This window comes from Talpa europaea (assembly GCF_964194135.1).
Source record: "Talpa europaea genome assembly, chromosome: 6".
Lineage (NCBI taxonomy): Eukaryota > Metazoa > Chordata > Mammalia > Eulipotyphla > Talpidae > Talpa > Talpa europaea.
This window is the reverse complement of record NC_140072.1, coordinates 101,983,668-102,006,041: the sequence shown is the minus strand read 5'-3', so window position 1 is coordinate 102,006,041 and position 22,374 is coordinate 101,983,668.

Sequence of the window (22,374 nt, the reverse complement as noted above, 5' to 3'; positions counted from 1 at the left end):
TTACAAGGAGAGTTGAAATATCTTTTGAAAATATTTAAAAAAATTATGAATGTGGTGTCTCATTGCAGAATTGTTCTAGGACTGAGACACAGTGGAAAACAATAAGAGAAAGAGAAATAAAGGAAACTTCATGGATCAGGACATCAGACAATCAATTGTGTTAGACTTTAACAGTGGTATAGCTCCTTAAGAATTTTGGGAGTTGGTTCACATTAATTATTATAATCCTTTTTAAATATGATATTTGTTTTGACTATAGAGTACACCCTGTGTTAGTTCCCAAGGAAGCATGGTAAAGGTTCTGTTGACCAGAAATAATTGTTTTATGTTTCTTACACAGTATAGCACATGCATAGGGCTGGATATGGAAATGAAACCAGGAAACGGAAAGAAACTAGGGGTATAGGGCTTTTTTTCTTAGTGGTTAGTTCTGCAAATTACCTTTTCCTTTACTGAATTTACTGTATTATCCAAGTGGAACAAAAGATAAATGTGAAAACAGTTAACACTGTTGACTAGAATTTCAAAGGACACCTTTTACTGATTACAACTCACAAAACACAATATATATAACCCAGAGAGGCAATTAATTAATTTACAGTGAGTGATATTATAGGAGGTAGGTCAGACTTTTATGTTTAGCCACTAATTTGTTTTCCCTACAGACAATCTACAAGGAAAGAAGAGTGTCAGTAGTAGTAACTGAATGGGAATGAAAATAAGGCAAAGGGGTCTAGCTATTGAATTCAAATATTTAGTAGCATGGAGTCTGATAACTCTATTAGTTCAACATCTCAACATATTTTAATACCACCCAACCACATATCTGACTTGGCATGTTATATCATTCTTTTTCTCTTTACAGTCCACAACAATTTCATTAGCATGCCTATTCAACTCTATCTCTCATATTATTCACATCTCTGATTACTTTTCACAATTTCATTATTTAGCCTATTCAAAGTCACCCTTCTTTCTCCAGTGAACGATTGCTACAGACAAGTGATCAGTTTCTCATTCACCACTCTTAGTCTTCACTCATACCTTGAAAGTTTACTTATAGAGCATCTGGGGTGGTGTATAAAAAGTTAAACAGATGGAAATTCAACTATGTATATAGATTTCAACTGCTTCTCATTCACTCTGTAACAAAACCCAACATATTTTCAAGAAACTTTCTAAATTCATTTATCACTGATCTCCTTATTCAATATACTCAGACACTCTGCCTTTACTACTCCACTGTTGTGCTGCTACTGTGGACATAGCACCGTAGAGATATATTGTCTTTTAAAGGTTTATAACATCTGTAGTGTCTGTTGCATGCACCAAGCACTGGACACAATGTGCTAACATCTTCTAAGCCAAGATGAGTATATACACTTTCATTTCAAAGGAATTTAAACATGAACAAAACAGCAAAATCAGTTCTGATAACTAGTCTTTCTGGTTTACCCCTAAGATTCTTTCTGGTTTACACCTAAGATTCAATGCTATTAAATTGTTCAATTAACTCTTATGAAGATCAGGATGCCTGACAGTGATCCTTGGCACAAAAACAGATCATAAGAGAAACTGAAATAATGAAGTTTATTACTCCAGGTTCTGGAGGAAGTATGGTTATGTTGTGAGGGAACATATGAGGAGGTAAAAGCAGAGTCTTGAAACAGAAAAAGTTAGGACCTAGGGAACATTTCTTTATTAGAGTTTAGGAGTAGAGTGTTTTGGGGTTCGCAGACTGTGGCCAGATTGTTCAATTCAAGCTCACAGAGCAGAAACACCAAATGGGGTCCCTACAGGACACAATAGGAGGCAAGGAAGACTGTGGCTAGCAAGATCTATATTAGGAAACCATACTAGGAAATATGTTTGCTTGTGACTCTGTAGACTGTGGTCTAGAGCATAGATGTCCATGACAGGACTAATATCTGCTTAAAGTCACTTCAAAGTGGAAGTCATGACAGCAATAACATAAAGTAGACTGACTTCTCAACACTCAAAAATAAATTTTTTTTTACCTATTATAGTTAGAGTCTATGTAATACTTCATATCAATTGATGAGTTTATATTATAAACCTTAGTTTACTGTACTTGAGATTTGACTTACACTGTTAGCATCAAGATTTAAGAATTTAGGGGTCCTCCCTGGTGGCACAAGGGGTTAAGCACCACACTATGAAGTAATCCCCAGTCTCTGCAGCACGAGTTCGATCCCTGGCCGGCCAGGGAGCAACCCACATGGTGCAGCAGACCTCTCCTGCCTTGCCCGCTGCTCCCCTCAGTAGTGTATTTCTGTTGTGTGCCTATTCTGCTCCCCACTCTGTCTCTGGTGAATCCTCTCACCCCCCATATCTCTGGCCTGTACCACAGCTCTTGTATGCATAAATAAATAAATCTTTAAAAAAAAAGATTTAAGAATTTAGAGAAAATTTCTCTCTTAAAAAAATTATTAAATGTGCTTGCTTACAGATTAATATATCCAAAGGACATTTAAAAAAGCCTCTACTTCACAAAATGGTTATGGCTATTACTAGAGTCCTATAAGTAGATTTTACAAATATAACATATTGACTCATATATGCCTATAACTTATAAGCAATTCATTTAATTCCCATAATAATTCAAAATTAAAAGAGAACAGAAGTATACTATGCATGAGTATGTGTTATACGGGTGTGATGTTTAAAAAGTATGACAGTAAAAATTCTCTCAACATATATTGACTGACCATATGATATGTGCCAGGACTTTAGTTATAATAGTTATCTTGACTAAACAAACAGATACTCATTATTTTATGTACATATAATATATATATTAGTTTATATATATATTAGTGTATATATATACTATTAGTTTATATATATATAAGTATATATATATACTTATATATATATATTAGAAAGTTTCTATTATGTATTATAAACTTTATATTATATTAATATACTCATATTAGTAAGGTTTTTCTATTATTACAATACTATAAACATTTAAAATATCTATTTCTCCTTTCTACATGCAAACATGTAAGATCCTTCCTGCATATCACCCTCCTCACACACACACATATTATTTTAAGAAAAATGAATGTTGGCATGTATCATAATTTTAAAATTTATTTAGCTTATCATAATTTAAAATATATATATTTTAATGTGTAAAAAAGTTGCAGCAATCTAAATGTTGTTTCAGGGAGTATAACTAAAGATATATCACAGTCAATTTAAAATATTTATACAAAAGACACAAATTACCTTGAGGATATATGTATACTATTTCTAAAATATGGAGAATGTTGTGAAAAGTAGAAGTAAGCTATATTGATAAAATAAACACAGACAAGTGTGAACAAGTTATGAAAATAATTTGAATTTACCCTGAGGAGGAAGAGCTTAGAGGCAAATGCCAGGAAGGAATAATTATGGTTAAGTTTTTTCTATTATTATACTACTCTGATAAAAATTTAAAATGTCTATTTCTCCTTTCTACATGCAAACATGTAAGATCCTTCCTGCATATGAAATATGAACTCCTCTCTGGTAAGACACACTAAACTCCAAAAAACTTTTCAAAGAACAGAAAGAACTGAGGGGAGAGGAAGGTGGTTTTCTCCTACCAAATAGCATTGATGTTGATGTAGGAAATGGCCAACTAAATAGAATACAGTATTCAGGAGCAGAAAATGCATGTAAGGAAGCTTAATTTATCTTAGAGAGAGTTTTTATATTGATAAAGTTGGTAGGCTATTATATAATGATAGAATATCTTGTTAATGAAAATATGAATAAAGTCTCCTACTTCATACTATACATAAAAAGAATAATGCAAATTAAAAATCAAATTGAGATAAATAAAACTATCAAGTATTAGAATACATGCAGAAGAGGCATTGCATAACCTAGTCTTAAGAAATAGCTTTAGATCTAGTCTAAAACCTCAGTATTAGTATATATTAGTTTTAGTAGTAGTAGTATTACATGTGATATGTATATGAAGTAACAAGGTTGATACTTTCATTAAATTATTTTTAAAAAATAAATAGACACTATACGTATGAAACAACAATCTTTAAACTGGGAGAAGTTATTTACTGCAGATGTAACTGAAAAAAAAACTGATACTCAATATTTAAGGATATTTATTTAGGATATTTTGTCAAATATCTTAATGTAAAGAACAAGATAAAATTGTCTATAGAAAAGTGAGCTAAAGATCTCCAGAGGCACTTAACAAAAGAAGAAAATAAATACACTTTCATCATCATGAAGGAAATTTTAAAATTAGATAATGCCATTGAATAGGAATATGAAACAATAACAGGAACATGAAACAATAACAGGAATATGAGCCAATGGTTAAATTCATTATCTAAAGTGTAAATCACAAAAACAACTTATTAAACAATGTTATATTGCCTAATAAAATCAACTGAACAAATATATAACATTTGTACTATGTGAAGAGAATAAAACTGAGAAACATATTAGGTTTATTCTACTCTTGATGAAGTAACTGTGACACATGTAATTCACTGGTTTGTCTAATCCTCATCAGTAGTAAATCTGAAGGCATGGTTTGAAACAAGCACCTGGATAGACAGCCTGCTCTACTTTGTCCTGTGGCACATATCGACTATGCTCTGCTACCACCAGTGAAGCTGTAAAGATATAGATTCCTGGGTCTCATCCTGACATACACTTGTCTAATTGGTGTGGCAATCATTATGGGTGTTAAAATTTTTAAGAGCTCTCTAGGTAACTCTATTTTATAGTCAAATCAAAGAACCACAGGTTAGGCAATTTTTCTACACATGATGTTATGGGGCAATTCTCAAGAAAATGGCAATGACTGAGATTGTGAGCCATCACCCAAATGTTTAAGAACTAAGGAAAATATCCAAAAGTAGACACATAGAAATTGAAAAACAACCAAACAAAAATTAGTTATAAGGGAAATAAAGAGGAGAAGAGAGATAGATGATTAATTGGCTGGCATGTCCTACCAGCAATGTTATTTGAGCTGAGACTAGAATGCAAGTCAAAGCAGGAAAAGCCCAACAAGGCTGTTTGACTCTACCCCTAGTTTTCAATTTCTCTCTTTCAGGAAGTCAAGTTCATAGCATCTGGGAGTGGTAATACTCCACAATGGGGAGACGGATATGCAGTACATTCAGGACATCATTTGTTGGCTAGGCATTTCTTCCTCACTGTTCTTCTAGTAATTTCTTTCTTTCCAATTTTATCATTATTTCTATGGTAATAAAACTGAAATGGGTGGGCACTGTAATGCAGTCTGAGAAGACAGTCTTCTCTGGGGTGACAATGTAGTCAAAGGAAATAACAGTCACTATGCACTGACCATGCAGATAGCATTGTGGCAAACTTTTCCATTTCTGGAAAATCTTCAGTCAAGCCAAGCAAAAATTTACTAGATTTAATAGCCCAGTAAAAACAAGATATCAAAAAAAAAAAAAAAACCCTCAGGGAAGAAAACAAGAAAAAACATCTCAAAAGTGGTTGAGAGACTACTAACTTTCTCCCCATTTTCATCCCAACCCAATCTATTAAACAGTAGAAGAAAATAATATTGTGCACTAAGTATGATTTCGGTATACTTGATCTATTTATATATAAATTCACAGGTGAGAAGAACCAAACAGAATTTTGTTGACTTCCATAGAACTTTACAGAAGAGATCTTAGATTGAGCTCTTGATATTTGACCTATAGCAGCTTTAGACAGTCTCACCAAACTGCACCTGTAACATCTGTATGTTTGGATAGAATCTTCTCAAGGATTCCACTGTCACTGTTCATTTTCCTGGACTTGTTTTACAATGACATGGTTGGTTACTTTGAGTGTATTCTCTCTCACCTCAATAGAACCCAATGAGTTCCCCTGAGACTCAATCTAAACTATTGTTGGAGATTCCAAGAATATCGATGAGTCATGTTTCCCTACATCAAACTGACTTCCCCTGATTTCTGAGAGCCCTGAGTCACTTTGACACCCTCTGGAAAGCTACTTACTCAGGTTAAGCCAGCTGTCACATGAACTCCTTGAGGGTATATGGGAATTCTAGATTCCAATCATATAACCAGGATCTAAAAATTTCACCTAGAGGTCATAATTACTGATATCCTTGTTTTTTTTTTTTTTTTTTTTTTTTTTTTTTTAATCTGTGGTTCTGCTAGACTTAAGTGGCCTGTTCAGCCACCATTATGGTTACCTACAGTTCTGCATTCCTATACAAAGGTCAGAACTGTCTAGTCACAGTCATATGAGCCAAACCTTACAAGGTGCCTTGGATATCAATCAAGAGCAGAAAGCTTAGGGCCTCCCCAGTGGCGCAGCGGTTGAGCGCTGGGTTGCGAAGCTGCCCGCGGCCTCTGCGGCGCCAGTTAGATCCCTGGCTGCTCCCCGGCCACCGGAGGAGGGTCCCGCATGGCGCGCAGACCTCTCCTGCCGCCCGCTGCTCCCCTCAGCAGTGTACTTCGGTCCCTCTGCCTGCTCTGCTCCGTGCGCTGGCTCTGGTGAATTCTCTCACCCTCCCGCGCTCTGACTGTACCCAATGCATGTATAAACAAAACAAACAAACAAACAAATAAATAAATAAAACATGCCTCTATTTAAAAAAAAAAAAAAAAAAGAGCAGAAAGCTTAATCATTCTGGGAAGGGTATGCATCAAGAGGTATGACTGGGCATGCCCGGGGCGGGAGTGCTGAGGAACGAGGTATGACAAGGGACCCCAGAAGCTGATCAGTGGAATGCCCTGTTGATAAGATTAGGACCATGGCTGGGGGTCTGGGATCCAGTTTCGATTAAAACATTTGGTCATCTTACTGATAACATGGTCAGCAGACTCATGTCCCCCAAGCCCTAGATGACATTCCTGAGTTTCACCCATCCTTTCTCCTTGTCCTCCTAATGCAAGTAGCTGATGCTGTATGATTATTCTATCAATAAAAAGGGCCAGGATCTTGCTTTCAGCAGCATCCTGCCTGGTGCAGCCTGTTTCACGACTGCAGTCATTTTGTCAGTGTGGTGTTACCTGAAGCAACATCACCCACTGTTGTCTTTGAGTTTATCTAAGAAGTTCATTTCAATGTAAAATTTCTTGAAATTGTTTCAGCTGCAATAAACTGTTTTTAATTCAGAGCCTTACCATTGTGGTGGTAAAGTGCCAGGGAAGTGAGGCATTATATAAACCTTCAGTTTAATAATGGTCATTCACTAGACTTTTTTCCCTTGACTATGTATCTATACATCTTTTAGTTCCCCTTACTCAATTTCCTTAGGTGAGAAATGAAGGTTAAAGGGGGATAGAGAAAAAGAAATGCTATTTCCCAATTTGGATAAGTGCCTGATAAAGTTTATATTTCTTTATTTTGAAGAACATTCTTGACGTAATTTATAATTGCTTTTGACATTTCTTTGCCAGGGAATTTTTCCTAATTTTCACCATATAACTGTATTGAGTTCCTGGAGCTTAAACCCTTAATAGCATAGCCCAGTCTAAATCTGCACCCCGCCCCCAGGAGTTTCTTATGCTAATCCATAATCAACTTCCAGTAATTTGCCAACAGTATCATTTAAGTATTTCCTATCAGTTAAAGGCTACAGCAACTCCAGCTGTAGCTAATCTGATCTCCAACTGAAATTCTCTAATCCTGCATGTCTCTCCAAATCTTTGTGGTGGCAGTTTTGCCTAAGGTCTCAGTTCTCTCACTGGTCCCAGAAGTTACTGATTTTCAATTTATTCAAGTTTTTATTCGTTAAAGAATGAATGATGACTTCTCAATGATTTACATATTGAATTTGACACTGGAAGTTCTATGTTATTTTTCATAGCAGTATTTAAATATTACCTGAAAGTGTTTTGTAAGACTTTTTTTTTAGAGCAGTTTTATGTCCACAGAAAAATTGAGGATACAGGGATTTCCAGTATATACCCTATACCCAGGGATGCACAGTCTCCTTCATTATTAACACCAGAGTGGCTCATATGTTACATTTAATGAACTTAAACTGACATACCATAATGAACAGAACCCATGATTTATGTTAGGATTCAATATTGGTATTTTTCATTCTATGGATCTGACAAATGTGTAATGAATGACATGTATCCATTATTATGGTATCATACAGAGTATTTTCACAGCCTCCAAAAGCATCTATATTTTGCCTAATCACCCCTTCTCCCACTGGTATTTAAAAAAAATTAAATACTCATGGCCATTTAATTCATGTTCCAAGCAGGAAAAAACACTGGAATACTTATATTTTTGTAATGCTTGAAAATATAAATCAATTTATTTGCTGATTTACACCTTATTAATTTAAATACATTCTATTTTAAAAATTATACTCCAGTGATTTATTTTTTTGACTTGGTCATAAAGGATTTGTCCTTTTTCATTATACAATCATAAAATTATATTTGACACCCTTTTACACTTAAAAAAATAAATGTGAAGAAAAATTCAGTCACAGACATATGCTACTAGCATGGATTGGACAATTTTTTCTTGTTCAGATATTTTTCAAATAAAATAAGCATTGAGAAAAACATGTTTGAATAACAGCTGCTTTCTTCAAATTGTTTAGTATGAAACAAAGGGTGTGCTCCAGTTTTTCCCATTAGTTGTTTCCATTGTGTGTGAATTACCCTGACTATCCAATACATTTTATTCTACAGTCTCATTAAAACCAAAACGACTAAAGTTTGTGGGCCATCATTTTCTATGCTACATTTAATATGCAAACTAACTTTGAAAGGCATGAAGCACCTGTACCACAGATTTCAAAGGAATTTGCATAATAAATATAGTACAGACTTAAAGCTTGCCTTGTAGAGGACAATGACAGATGTGTAAGCAGTTTTATGTGAGAGTCCTGCATAACAAAATTTGCTTTAGAGTTGAATTTTAGGGTCGGGGTAGGACAAGTAATCTATTATAGGATAAACATTTTATATAAGCAAACATCCTATATTAAAGGATCCAAGTCCTGGGATCTCTACTTGAATATGTGACTGGGTCAAATTTAAACATAAGAGCCTTTCACCTTATTTCAACGTGTCAAAAGAAAGATCATTAAATTCCAGTGTTGTTTCCTTTTCCATTTCATTTATTTATTGTTTTACTGTTATGTGATCTGCCTGAAAATTAGAGCGAATATTTTTATATGTATGTGATAACAACAGCTATAAATATTAATAAACAAATGATGAATTAGTACTGATTAATAAGAAAATAATCCTGCTTATAAATTTATTTTATCTATTGGTTCCTTGTCCCCCCAAAAAACTATGCTGATGCACAAAATTAATTCACTAAAAAAGTTAACTTTATGTGATAGTTCACAGGAACTCTCTTTTCTCTCAAAAGTACTTATAAGGTGATTGTTTTGTGATTCAGAAATTTATTATCCTGTACCTTAACAGGCACTGAACACCTGAAATAAAGAATAAACAATGTTTTGCATTTGCCTAATGATAGCCCTAGGTAATTTATAAATTATAAGTCAGAACTGTGAAGAAATCACTTTTTTTCCCCCAGAATATTCAGTGGTGCCTTACAAGTGAAATTTTCATCACAAAATAGAATGTTCTTTCTTCATACCCAACTAAGAACTCCACAAAGAGTCTAATTTTTAGACATCTGTGACATTTCAAAAATGTTAAATGTTCAAAAGAAGAGACATTTTATTAGGTCAAAAAGATAATGTTCTATAATATAGATGATAAACACTAATTGCTTAGACAGAAGTTGAGAACACAGTAGATTGGAATTCATTTAGCTGAGAGAAAGAGAAAATACAGTGCTTAAACAACATAGAAATTGATTCTTCTCTGAGATCAACATGCTTATAGGGAACAAAGTTACCACAAATCCTCAGAGATTCAGATTTCTTCCAATACAGCAATCTGCCACCCCTAAGACGTTGAAGATCCAATAGAGTGGTATTCATATGAGTAAGGAGCTAGGTGAAAATAAAGAAGAGTGGACCTAGTTTTTGCTTCAGCTGTCTCATAAGAATGCTTACAAAAATCCACATGGCTTTTCACTTACATCCAATTTTAATGAAATTTAGTGATACAGTCTCAAGGAAGGTAGAGGAACAGTCTCCATCCTGGAGGATCACTTCCCACCTAAAAATTGGAATTCAATCATTGTGAATGAAAGGAGAAATATTGTAAGTAAACCTTCATCTCTTAGCCTCACACTTGTATTTCTGCCCTAGTGACAGAAAAAAATAAAAAATATAAAGCAGCCAGAGGAAAAAAAAAATCCATATTATGCATAGAGGGCACATTTACAAAGAGTAAATTTCTTGTTGGAAACAATGCAAGCAAGACGATAAAAGAATAATCACTTTAAAATACCAAATGAATAAAAAGTTAACTGGATGTTCTATACTAAATCATACACCTTTCTTACAAACATGATGGTAAAATAAAGATTTCTCCATACATTAAAATAAAGGAAGAATTCATCACCTAGAGATCCATACAACTAGAAATGTTAAAGGAAATCCTCTCAGATGGAAAACTATATCAGACAGAAGGTGGATCTACACAATGAAATGTTGACTGTAGGAAATAGTAATAACATGAGCAAATATGTAAGATTATTTTCTTGTTATTTAACCTCTTTATAGTATAAATTACTGTTGAAACAAAAACAGCAATATGGTAGGATGGAGTTTATAATGTATGAAAATGAAATGTATGACAATGATAGCACAAAGGTCAGGGGAAGACAAATAAAGTATCCTGTTTTAAGTCTTATGAAAGTATACTGTTTTAAAATTCCTATGTGTGTGAAGTGGTATAACACTTGAAAATAGAACTTTGATGAGTTAAAGATACTACAAACCTTAAGGCAACCACTGAGATAAGTAAAAATAAGTTATATCTCATAAACCAAAATAGGAAATGGAATGAAATTATTATTAAATAACAGTCAAATAAAGAGAAGGCAGGAAGAGGGGGGCAGGAGATGGAATAGAAAAAAAATATATAGCAGGTTGATATGTTTAAATCTAATCATATCGTTTCCACACTAAATGCAAATTATTTAAAATAATCCAAGTGTCAGTTCAAAATGGCTCATGTACATTACTATGATTTTATTTCTATTGGATATTCTTAAAAATATTATATGGATTTAAAGAACAAGTGAAATAATTATATAGCTATACCATGGTATTCTCATTATGGACAATTTTCATAAGTAAAGCTATTTGAATTATGAAATTTAAGGGCCTGGTGATACTGTGATTCTACAACTATATTACATATTTGACTTTTTCTGGGGAAATAAAGCATATAAAAGTATCTAAACTTAAAAGTAAACCTAAGTATTTGTCAATACAAGTAGCTTTTAATTGAAACTGAAATTTAATTAAGAGGATACTAAAACAGTTACCACATTCTTAATGAAATTCTGGCGATTTTAAACATAATCAAATGCAAAGGAGAGAACAAATTTAAAAGTGCCTTCACTAAAGTATGAATGTAAATCATTTAGGTTGCATCTGAATCAATATTTTTTCTAAAATTAACTCCTCAATCCTGGTATTCCTACGACTCAAGTAGAAGTTGTGATCTTATTATAAGTCAGTATAAACTAAAATTTTGTATAATTAAACTGAGATATTATGGGGCCTCCCTGGTGGCACAAGGGGTTAAGTCTCAGCACTATGACACTATTTTGCAGCCACTGCAGCACAAGTTCTATCCCTGGCCAGGGAGCTAACCCACATAGTGCAGCATCTCTCCTGTCTCACCTGCTGCTCTCCTCAGCAGTGTATTTCAGTCAATCCTCCTTTTCTGCTCCCTACTGTCTCTGGTGAATCCTCTCACCCAAGCTCGGGTTTGATTCCCGACAGGCCAGGAAGAAACCCACTTGGCGTGGCAGACCTTTCCTGCCTTGCCCGCTGCTCCCCTCAGCAGTGCCTTCGGTCCATCTGTCTATTCTGCTCCCTGCTCTCTCTGGTGAATCCTCTCACCCTCCCATGCCTCTAACCTGTACTCCAGTTCTTGTATAAATAAATAAATCTTTAAAATATAAATAAACAGATGTTACAATAGAGTCACTGAGGCTAATCTGATAACTCATTTGATAGAGAACGAATAACACTCATTAGGAAATTCCATGGTATTAAACTATAAGGCAAAACAATTAAAATGTATTATTTATTGCAAACCTTGACTTTAGGGAGTCAGGTGTAGCCTCTGTGTTACTAGCACAAGGGGAAATCAAGACTTTAAAGCAGTAGTATATAGATACTGTTAATATTCCTTGTTTTATGAAAACTAATTTATTATGTAGCAAGGAAACTATCTCTACAATATGAATCCATATTTATTTTTCTTGTTCAGTGCTAAGTTGTACTTTATATATGATTTTCAATTGTTCAAACAATTCTGCTTTCATCAAATACTCATATAGAGGGGTGTTAAGGTCAAGAATTAATAGAAAATTGAGCAAATAATGATGGCAATAAAAAATACCAGCCTATCAGGAAGTAATAGTTAAATAAAGAAAAAAAAATCAATAGGATCTAATGATGGAATAGAACATGTTCTAGCACTATAATAATTTTATATCAAGTATTCTAGAATTATCAAATCAACTAAATACAAATGAAAGAATTTTTTCATAAATTAGTTTCTTGTAATTATATAATATGTGTTTTAAGCAACACTAAATGGAAGAATGATGAATGTTAAGAGGAAAAATTTAAAAGGCAACATCACAGTGTATATATAAAAACTGATGAAAATAATAATGATGAAATATGAAAATTTCAGTACCAAATATTTTTTAGGAAGAAGAAACTGGCAAGCAGAGAATACAATTTCTCTTTTTTTGCAGGTTTTTCTACACATAGTCAATTTGTTCCAGAAAAAACTAAGTGTGTCTGTTTAATTGGTAAGTGGGGATTATTCTAATTTAGATGGAGACATTTGGTGACTTGTAGAAAGCAAAATACTTTGCATTTAAGTTATTGTTGAGAACCTAAAACTAATTGAGAAGTCCTTCAAACACAAAGATGACATAAAAGCATTCACTTTGAACAATCAGTATAATCTCAGTAGTGTACTTTGAGAATATGTAAGGGAGTATAGGTAAAAACTTTTTAAAAACTATTAAAAATAATCTTGACATCTCTGGAAGATTTCTAACAGTAAGGATCTTGAGCATATCTGTGAGTTGAAAAGTATTTCTTGTATGTTTTTCTATCATGCCATTTCTAATACACACACTTTTTTATTGACATGGAGAATGATTTGAAAAGGGAAGACTAATATAAAAGACATAAGGAATAAATTGCTGGATGAGAACTTCAATATGTGATTTATATTTATATGTTTAAAATTAAAAAATATACAAATAGAATAATTTAACATGTATTTTTCCTCAAGGAGGTGTATGTGAATTTAGAGGAAAGGAAAATTTCCCAAGGCAGGAATCCACATGTGGATATTGTGAACTCATAGTCTTTCCATAACAGCAGAGTGCTTAATAGACCTAAATAGAATTTTATTTGGTTTAATAGTACTAATTCATCTTTCTAAAGATGTTATTGAGGGCTTCCCTTGTGGCACATGGGTTAAAGACAGTGCTATCAAGATACTGCAAGCCACTAGTGATCCCTGGCCAGCCAGGGAGCAACCCACATGGCACGGCAGACCTTTACTGTCTCACCCAGTGTATTTCAGTACATCTGCCTGTTCTGCCCCCTATTCTCTCTGGTGAATCATCTCACCTCCCTCACTTCTGGCTTACACCCCAGTTCTTGTATGCATAAATAATCTTTTAAAAAGTTACTGAATTGACTTAAGTATTCCCATTGTATAAACCAAATCACAAAGTAACAAATTTTGTTGATTGTGTGAAATAAAAGGTAAAATCCTATTTTCCCATTCAGAAAGATATTTTGAAGAAAATTTGTGAATTTTAACATGTTGAGTGTGTGTGTGCATATGTATTCACACAGGAAACCCCTATTTTTAGAATCTCGCATTATCCTCTGTCTTACACAATGGTTAAAAATTGAAAGCATCTTCCCTAAGATCAGGAGCAAAGTAAAGATGTTCATTTTCACCACTACTAGTAAACATACTGTTGGAAGTCCTAGCGAGAGCAATTAGGCAAGAAAAAAAACATTTAACAAATCTAAGTTGGAAAGAAGTGGAACTTTCACTATATGTTTAAGTATAAATACAAAAGACTCTGCCAAAGACCACTAGAATTAATAAATCAATAAAGAAACAGGTTATACAATCAATATATAAAATTCTGTTGCATTTCTAATAAATGCAAACAGCAGATTAAAAGAAATTTAAAAAATCAAGAAAATTAAGGAAAAATCAAAAAGATAAAAAAGAAGAAACAAAAACATATTTAGCTCTATACACAAAATATAATTCACAGTGGATTAATGACTTGAAAATAAAACCTGAAGCAATTATACCATTAAAAAAAAAAAAAAACAGTTGATACACTCCTGGCCACCAATAAGAGAAATATATTTGCGGCCACAACTTCAATCACAAGAGAAACATAAGCAAAGAGATACAAATAGGACTATATCAAACTAAAAAGCTTTTGCATTGAAAAAAGATGCAGCCACAAAACAAAAAGCAATCTATAGACTGGGAAAGGATATTTGCAAGTCACATGTGTGAAAAGTGGTTAATTTACAATTTTATAAAAAAAATTATACAAGTCAACAATAAAAAAACATACAGCCCAATTTAAATACACACACACACCCACACACACATGTGTCTTAAACATTTCTACAAAGAAGAAATTAAGATGGCCTACAGGTATATGAAGAATGCTAAACATCATTTATTATAAAAGGGAAATGCAAATCAAAATCACAATGAGATATCATCTCAAACCTGTGAGAATGAACTGTATTAAAAAAGACTGGAAACAAATGTTGGTAAAATTGTGGTGAAAGGGGAATATTAATCCACTGTTGGTGTGGCTCACAGTCTATGGGAACCCAAATACACATGATTAAAGTTTGTCTCTAACTAATAAAACAGAGAGTAGACTCTGTCTTTTTGCCTATACATTGGAAAGTCATTAATCAAGAAGAAACATGACATATTTATGCTTAAAACAGAAGGGAAATACTAAGTTGAATGAAACAAAATGCAAGTTTATTAAGGGATAACTTAAAATGTCTCCTAAATAGGGCAATAATATTCTCTTTGTGTCTAGGTGCTAGTGAAACTATCAAGCCTTCTTAAAGCATAAATAGTATCCTGCTATCTAAAGTTAAGAAAAATTAATTCTTATAATTATTTTAAACTCAAAATGTGATCACAAATTATTAATATTTTATCTGATTATTCCATTGAGTGAATATTCCAAACTCAGAATTATTTTAATAATTGTTAAGTGTTAAGCTAAAAATTTTGTACTAAAAGATGGTAAGTATTATAGGTATAATGGCATTACCGAAATAACATATTCAAGAAGACCTGATTTCTGATTTGCAGATAAACTGCCAAAACAAGAGAAAAAATGGACAACTAGAAACATTTATAAGGCAATAAAAACATGTACATCCTTACTAGTTGATAACATGAAGAAACTATTAATTTTTAAATGTATTATTTATATTTTATGTCTCCATGATTTTAATAATGTATATACAATTTTAATTGATAAAATGCCATTACATCTGGGATTGATTAAAATAATTCAAGAGGGTTATAGATAAAACAAAGTGACCATTTATTAAAAAAGTAGGGCCTCCCTGTTGGTGCAAGGGGTTAAGCACAGCACTTTGAAGCAATCCACAGCCTCTGCAGCACAAATTCTATTCCCAGCTGGCCAGGGAGCAACCCACATGGCATGGCAGACCTCTCCTGTCTCACCAACTGCTCCGCTAAGCAGTGTATTTCAGTCAGTCTGCCTGTTCTGTTCCCCACTCTGTCTCTGGTGAATCCTCTCACCACCAGCACCTCTAGCCTGTATCCCAGTTCTAGTTCTTGTATGCATAAATAAATAAATTTTTTAAAAAAATAAAGGGCCACCCCTGGTGGCACAACGGTTGAGTGCAACATGCTGCCCGCAGCCTCAGCAGCTCCGGTTCCATCCCCAGTTGCCGGTAGGGGTCTCACATGGTACCCAGACATCTCCTGCTGTGCCTGTTGCTCCCCCTAGCAGTGTGTTTTGTCAGTCTGCCTATTCTGTTCCCCGCTCTGGCTCTGGTGAATTCTCTCATCCTCCCACACTTCTGACTGTACCCAGTGCTTGTATAAAAAAAATACATAAATCTTTAAATAAATAAATAAATAATAAATAAATAGAAAGTAGCTGGCTAAGTCTTTAGTAATTTCCTAAATAAGCAGGAATTTTTAAAATATTTATAAAGATGCTAGGTTCAAAGGAATGTAAATAGTGCCAGTATATACATTTAAGAGTTGAAATTTCTAATGTCTCATAAAAGTATTTTCAATTATTACATATTTATCAACCATAATATAAGCAATTCCTGATATGTGTATTATTAATATATACTGAATACACCTGTCTATTGAATTACTGAATCTGCACTTGAATTCTACTTTTTAAATTCAATTGTAGTAACTCTCTTTAGAATATAACAAAACATGGCCTGCAATAAGGATAAAGAAAGGTCAAAATAAATGTGTTAATACACTTAGTCCTGAGTATCACAATATGAAACATATTGTACTTCAGGTAATTCGGAAGATACAGTGATCCAAAAAGTTGAAAATAGCTATCACACCTTTTAGTTACAACCCAGACAAGTAAATAAACGAAAGTGAAATCACCCCTTCCCAATAAAGTTGCAACTTGAAGAGAAATGCCATTACATGCTTCATCCTCTAATACATGATAATAGTAATCAATCACCCCTTTTTATGAAACATAGCAAAGTAACAGGAACATATTGAAAGAAGTATGGTCTGGTTACTTTGGAACACTTACTAGGTTTTTTTGTTTTTAACTTTGTAGCTTTTGACTATGAAAGAAAGGCATTTCCTGTAGCAATAACAACTGACAAGTACCTCAATTTATTTAACAAGAGTTAAAATTTTGTATCGTTTTCTACCTCATCTAAAACTTTTCAACAATAAAAGATTGTTTAATGACTATCGAGTGCAAATCTTTCCTCATGAATCAATTGAGTTACAGGCTTGAAAGCACACAGAATATATACCATAGGGGAAAGTTTAATCTCTTTGCTTTCTACTCTGAGAAATGTAGCCAGATTCTCTGGAAGAATTTTCGGTTTGCTATTAATGGTGTGGGCAGTGGCACTTTGCCTGGCAAGCCTCATGTCATTAAGTATATAACTCTTAATTACAAAAAAAAAGAAAAATCATCATGGAGTTAAAAACCTATAGGGGAATTAAAAGACTTACCACAGAAAACCTTGATTGGGAGATTTACTCAGTCCTGATTATTTGGAAAATCTGTCTTTTTAGCACTGCAGACAACGCATGACTATATAGAGTTCATTAACTAAAAAGACACAGCCATATTCAAATTGAAAAAAAAAAATCACAAAGGGCACTTGATTAAGAGATAAAAAGTAATGGTGGATCAACTTACTTTAATAGACAGTGAATTTCTTGAAAAAAAATAAAAGTTATGCACACACTTCCTCTCCCTAAACTTTCAAGATTTCCTTACCTATTGCTCTTCAATTTTTAGAGATGATTTTCCTGTCAATTTAAAGAATAGTTTCCATTTGACATCAAAAGGCCCTGCAAATAATGCTTCGTATATATTAGTTACAAAAAAAGTGAAGTTAGGGGCGGAGCAACATGGCGGCGAGGAGACGCTGCGAGTAAGATCTCCCATTAAAAAAAGTTAATAGGGAGGAAAAGCGGCAGGTCCCAGTGAGAACTGGGACACGGAAGATAAACGGACGACTCCAGCAAACTGCCCGAAGAAGAAAGTTGCCATAAAAGAGGACCAGAAGGGAGGGAAGCACAGAACCCTGCTCCCCTCCCCCGCCCACAAAGTCGGCACTCTCCGACCGGCAGAGAGAAGGGAAACAACAAACCAAAACGGCCAACAAGAAAAACGGACGCAGCAAGTGGGACTGTGAGTGGAAAGGAACTATTGCAGCCACCACACCCCGTGAACGGGAGCTGAGGCGAACCCTGCAGGATCCGCCGCGGAGGCGAGCTCCAGGCGCCATTGAAGAGAGCCCCGCCCACCAGGAGGAGACCAGCACCAGCACACAGCCCCGCCCGCCCGGTAAGCTTGCGCACGGAAAGCAGCGCGGAGCCGGACCGGATCGCAGCTGCCCAGGTCCCTGAGCCTGCTGCCCAGGTCCCCGCGCCTGCGACCTAGGCTTGCTGGGAGACAGCGGAGGCCCTCCCTGAGTGAGCAGGAACAAGGCGCCCAGGCAGGGGAGCGGGATTCAAAAGGCGCCATTCCCGCGCCACTGATCTGGGCTACAGCCCGCGTCCTGGAACTGAGGGCTTTGGAACTGAGACCCGGGGCACGAAATTAGGGGCGTGGGTTCCCCACGACGGTGGGGCACAAGGCAGACACAGCACCCCAAAGCCGTTGAGGTGTACCCTACCATCCCCGCTCTGCTCCCTGTCCCACGGGGTGGAAAATCAGCTCCCCAAGGGCTCTAGGAGAGATCTCTGGTGCCACCTAGCGACTTGACCCCAGCACAGGCTACTGAAGGAGCTAGTGGCCAGCTGGGGAGTTAGCCCACACCGGGCCCCTTCTGAACAAGTAGTCTGAGCCCACAGGGAGAGCGAGCACCCACAGCCGGGGCAGACCAGGCGCGCAGAATAGTGTGCCTGAGACCAGAAGCGCAGGGAGTGTGTCCCACATCACCATTTTAGAACAGGGACATTTCTACAGTAAAGACTACCTGCAGAAGGCTTCCTCAGGAGCCAGAGGTGAGCGGGGGAAGTTCGCCCACGCCAGACCCCCTCTGGCCTGCAGTCCAAGCCCAGAGGGGAGCAGGAACCCACCGCCGGGGCAGACCAGGCGCACAGGGGAGTGTGTCCCCACATCGGCAATTTAGAACAGGGACCTTTCTCCAGTAAAGGCTGCTTGAAACTGACAGATGACTCCTGGAAGAACCAGAGGGGAACAGAGAAGCCCACCCAAGATGCCGGCCAGTCCCAACAACACAGTGTCCCAACGCATACGGCAAATTAGAAAACAGACAGTAGGGAGGAGAAGAACCACACGCAACCTAGCAACTCTCCAGAGAAAAAGCACACCACAAAAAGAAAGCCAGCCCCCAGATTGCAACGACAATAACTTGGAAGAATTTCTGAGCCTTCCAGAAAGAGAATTTAAAATTGCCGTGATTAAAAAACTGACAGAAGTCATAAAGGAAAACAATGATAAGGGAAAAATAATCAACGATCAGAAGAATGCAATTGAGTCCCTAGAGAGGGAAAACAATGGTCAGAAGAAAGAAATTGAGTCCCTAAAGAGGGAAGTAAAAGAAATGCAGGAGATCAAAGAATTAATGGAAGAACTAAAGAATTCTGGGAAAAGCAATGAAAGCAGAATAGATGAAATGGAAGAACGAATAAGTAATCTTGAAAACACAGAAATAAAAAGAACCAAAACAGAAAAGGAAAGAGAAGTACGAAGGAAAAAGAATGAAGAAAGACTTCGGGAACTATCTGACTCCATGAGGAAAGGAAATATAAGAGTTATAGGAATACCAGAAGGAGAGGAGAGAGATGTAGGAACAGAGAAAATATTCAAAGAGATAATTGAAGAGAACTTCCCAAATGTGAAGAAGGAGCTGAAAATTGATATACAAGAAGCAAGAAGAACACCAAACTTCCACGACGAAAGGAAAAATACAGCAAGACACATAATAGTAAAGCTCCCAAGAATCCAGGACAAGGAAAAAATAATGAAGCTGGCAAGAGGGAAGAAACAGATAACATTCAAAGGAAAACCAATCAGGCTGACATCAGACTTCTCCGAAGAAACACTACGGGCAAGGAGAGAGTGGAGGGACATAGTCAACAGACTCCAAGAAAACAGATGCCAACCAAGAATACTCTATCCCGCAAAGCTCTCCTTCCTCTTTGAAGAAAGAATATGGACCTTCCCAGACAAACAGAAACTCCGGAATTTCATTGCAACTAAACCCCCACTCCAAAAAATACTACAAGGAGTCCTAAAGCCAGAACCTCAGAGCGACGAATAACAATGAAAGAAGGCCAAAAAAAAAAAAGTTATTAAAAGAATAAATAAATAAAATCAAAGGAAAGACAAACACAATGGCAAATACAGATGTTAACATATCAATATTAACTCTAAATGTAAATGGACTAAACTCTTCAATAAAAAGACACAGAGTTGCAGCCTGGATTAAGAAACAAAACCCAACCTTTTGCTGTCTCCAGGAAACACATTTAGCTACAAAAGATAAAAATAGGCTCAAAGTTAAAGGATGGAAAACAATCCTACAAGCAAATGGACCAAAAAAGAAAGCAGGAACAGCTATACTTATATCAGATAAAACAGATTTCAAACTCAAAAAGATAAAAAGAGACCCCAATGGTCACTACATTATGATCAAGGGGACAATACTTCAAGAAGAAATAACACTCATTAACATATACTCACCAAACTAAGGAGCACCAAAATATATCAGACAACTGTTGTCCTCTCTGAAAACAGACATCAGAGAAAACACATACGTAGTGGGAGACTTCAACACACCACTATCAACAATGGATAGATCAACAAGACAAAAAATAAGTAAAGAAACCAAAGCTCTAAATAAAGACCTAGAGCAATTGGGCTTAACAGACATCTATAGAACACTAAACCCCAAAAAAACGGAGTACACATTTTTCTCAAGCGCACACGGATCATTCTCCAGGATCGATCACATACTGGGGCACAAGACAAACATCAACAGATACACCAAGATTGAAATCATATCAACCATCTTTTCTGACCATGAAGGCATCAAACTAGAAATAAACCATAAAAAGAAGGCAAGGAACTTTCCTACCTCATGGAGATTAAAAACCACACTACTGGAAGACCATTGGACTAATGAGGAGATCAAAGAAGAAATTAAAAAATTTTTTGAATTGAATGACAAGGAGGACACCAATATCCTAAATGTATGGGATGCAGCAAAAGCAGTAATAAGAGGAAAATATATAGCAATAGAAGCTCACATCAAGAAACAAGAAAGAACGCAAAGAAACAACCTAATCTCGAAGCTCAAAGATCTAGAAAAAGAACAACAAAAAAACCCCAAAACCAGTAGAAGAAAAGAAATAATAAAAACCAAAGCAGAAATAAATGAAATTGAAACTAAAAAAACAATCCAAAAGATCAATGAAACCAAGAGCTGGTTCTTTGAAAAAATCAATAAAATAGACAAACCCCTAGCCAGGCTCACAAAGGAAAAAAGGGAGAAAGCACAAATAAACAGGATCATCAATGAAAGAGGAGAAATCACAACGGACACAGCAGAAATCAAAAGAATAATCAGTAACTACTATGAACAGTTATATGGAAACAAGTTTAACAATCTAGAGGAGATGGACAAATTCCTACAACTCTACAATCACCCAAAGCTAGATAAAGAAGAAATAGAACACCTAAACAGACCAATTACAATTAGCGAAATTGAAATGGTAATCAAAAACCTCCCCAAAAACAAAAGCCCAGGACCTGATGGATTTACAAATGAATTCTACCAAACATTCAGAGACGAATTAGTGCCTATCCTTCACAAACTCTTCCAAAAAATTGAGAAGGAAGGGACAATACCAAACACGTTCTATGAAGCCAACATTACACTAATACCAAAACCGAACAAGGACAACACAAAAAAGGAAAACTACAGGCCAATCTCCCTAATGAACACTGATGCAAAAATCCTCAATAAAATTTTAGCTATCAGAATCCAACAATGTATCCATAAGATAATTCACCACGACCAAGTTGGATTCATTCCAGGGGCACAAGGATGGTTTAACATCCGAAAATCAATCAACGTTATCCAACACATCAACAAAAAGAAATATAAAAACCATATGATAATATCAATAGATGCTGAGAAAGCTTTCAACAAAGTGCAACACCCATTCATGATAAAAGCCCTTGAAATTCTTGGGATACAAGGAACATACCTCAACATCATAAAGGCCATCTATGACAAGCCAACAGCCAGTATCATTCTCAATGGTGAAAAGCTGAAAGCAATTCCATTAAGATCTGGAACAAGACAAGGATGTCCACTGTCACCATTGCTTTTCAATATAATACTGGAAGTCCTAGCCAGGGCAATAAGACAAGAGAAAGACATCCAAGGAATCCAAATAGGAAAAG